The 2,799-nt window shown below is 29.9% G+C and overlaps 1 long non-coding RNA gene across 1 annotated transcript; it reads right to left on the reverse strand.

The window, feature by feature from the left end:
* Positions 1 to 270: 270 nt before the first annotated feature.
* Positions 271 to 1,494, reverse strand: LOC126697190 (uncharacterized). The gene is made up of 3 exons (XR_007646161.1): positions 1,321 to 1,494; positions 1,119 to 1,213; positions 271 to 400 (listed from the first exon to the last, which is right to left on the reverse strand). It is a non-coding gene; the product is annotated as an uncharacterized LOC126697190 (long non-coding RNA).
* Positions 1,495 to 2,799: the final 1,305 nt, after the last annotated feature.

Below are 2,799 nucleotides of genomic sequence, written 5' to 3' on the forward strand. Positions count from 1 at the left end.
ATTTCACTAAACAATCAATGAGTAAAATAAGAAACATAGAAATATGATACACATCAACATTGATGTAATACACAAAAAAAAAAAAAAAAAAAAAAAAAAAGAAATAAAATAGTGATGGCAATGCAAGAATACACAAAAGGTTCATTTCACTTATAAATGGCCTCACTAAATGGTCAACAACAGAAGAGACATATGACAGAGAAAGCACAAGATTAAAGCTACTACAAAAGAAAATGAGCATTTTGAACTTACCAGTTACCAGTACTGCCCAAAAACAATGTAAAGTATGAAAAATCAGCAGATCCAAAGAGAATATATATTGGAAACTTAATTGGATTAGGAATCTTTCCACTTATGACTATCAACCTTAGCATCAAAACTTCTCTCTTCTTGTATCCATCTGGGTTGGAAGAAACACAATGAGAAAGAAACATAAATCTTGCATACTTTCATGAGTTGGAGGACCATAAAATCATCATTAACATATATCACAAATTACAATGAGAAAGAAACATTGTTAAATCTACATTGAAAATTTAAACACTGCCAAAATTCAAACATTTTTTGAGGGCTGAGTTATTGTTTTTCATAATTATAGTTGTCGGATGCTTTGGCTAGGTAATTGACACATATTGATTTGAACTTAAAGCATCTCTTGAAATAGCCACCACTATAGAAGGATCTTATAAATTATGGAGAAACAAAAACTTTTAATTTTTTTTTTCAATCAATTAAACAAATAAATGCATACCTAATAAAATCAATCTAAACCATGATATTAGGTTGAGTACAAAATCAAGGAAGACAATAAGCAAACAATTTTATATTTGAGAATTAAGAAAGAATCTACTAAATTGAATTGATTATATATTATAACTAAGCTTTCTTAGTCCATTAGTTATTCACTGATAAACACAATCCAAAACAAACTTGGACTATGTTAAGGTCAAAAGCTATCTTTATAAGCCATGCCTCCAAGCCAGAAATTTTGTCGAACACTTTGAGGATGATGGGGTTGGCCTCTTTTCTCTTCTCATGCAATGAAGAACTATTAGAGCTACAGGTTTCCATTATTTATTAAACAATCTAAAATTAGAAAAAGAGAGATAGAGATAGACCTGGTGATGCCAACGGTGACAATCGAAAAGGCAACCACACCTCTGCTAGGATTCAGTTGGCGTTGGGACTGAGTAATTGGCATCATCATCATTACCTGAAACCGAAACTCAAAAAATAAGATTTAGAGAAAATCATAGAGAAAGAATTTCTTGAGAAGCAGATCAAATAGGAAAGAGAATGACAGAGGGGGAATTATTTAACCTAATCGGCTCTGTGGTTGAATCCGTCCATGGAGAAAAGAGGCTGAGAGTGGAGACCAAGGAAACTCCTGCATAGGCCTAGCACGTTGGCTACCTTAGGTATAGGGTTTGCTTTGGGGAAGAATATAGGAGATACAGATTGATGATTAAATTTGGTTTCCAAGGGAAGTGAGAAGAGAAGGTTTTAGGGAAGGTTTTAGAGAAGAGAGAGGAGAAGAAAATGGCATTTGGGATTGAAATTCAAAGTTGGGTTTTGGCGAGAAAGGTAGAGAAAGAGAGAGAGAGAGAGAGAGAGAGGATTCAGCATAGGGTTTGTGGGTATCGGGTTTGCTTTTTATGATTTTGGAAAAAAATTTTGGCTTCTTATTATTATTATTTTTATAATTTAATTAATGTTTTTTTTAAAATTTTATTAATGCTGATGTGGAAAATTGTGGAAGGTTCAAAAGCTTTGGTTATATATATATATATATATAGACTATATAGTATATACAGATTGCACAGACTATAAGCGTAGCAATTTTTTTTCAAATATATATAAAAGTTATCCTACAAAGAAGACAAGAGTTATGAATACTTTCCCTTTCCCTCCATACTTAGCACCAAAAGCGAAAGATTGTTACAGTTAACCTTCTGAGCATACCAAGTCATCCCTACCTCAAGAACAACGTTTCATGATTTTGGTCACCTAACTAATGTATATTAAACAAAAATAATTTTGATTAAAAAAAATGATAAGTTTGAGCTTAAGTTGGACTTATTAGAGATATAGACTTTCACTCCTTGTTAAATTTGGACTTAACAAAAATAATTTTATTAAAAAAAAATGATAATGATGAGTTTGAGTTTAAGTTAGACTTATTAGAGAGATAGAGTTTTCACTCTTGCTTAAATTTAAACTAAAAAAATAATTTTATTTAAATAAAATGATAATTTTATTTAAATATTGTGCTAACGTGGAAAATTGTGAGAGTTTCAAAGGTTTTGGTTATATATATATATATATATATGTATGAAGTTATTCAGCTGTAATAAAAATTTATATAATTGCAATAAAGCAATATAGTTTTCATACACATGTATTTTGACATAGATATTTCTAAATGTTTCAACGTTATAAAGTTGGACCAACACCATATTGTGACAGTGACAGTGTTATGAAGTTTAGAATAATCTTATCATCAAGAGCGACGCTATATGTTGAAACTATTGGAATATTTTTATAAAGATTACAATATTATTTTTAAATGTTGATTTAAATGTGTTAATTGAAATCAGTTTCTTTCTTTGATGTCTTTCTTATTTTGAGTTGACCAAATTAATGCATATTGATTAGTAAACCTTTCCAAACGTTGGTGCACCTGATGTAATTCCTTATTAAGTATTTTCTTTTAAAACTGAAATGTTTTCACAATTGCTAATTTGATATGTTTCTTTCTTACAATAGCCAAAGAATCAAAGTAATAAACATGAGAATTTA

The sequence above is a fragment of the Quercus robur genome, chromosome 8 (genome assembly GCF_932294415.1).
Source record: "Quercus robur chromosome 8, dhQueRobu3.1, whole genome shotgun sequence".
NCBI lineage: Eukaryota > Viridiplantae > Streptophyta > Magnoliopsida > Fagales > Fagaceae > Quercus > Quercus robur.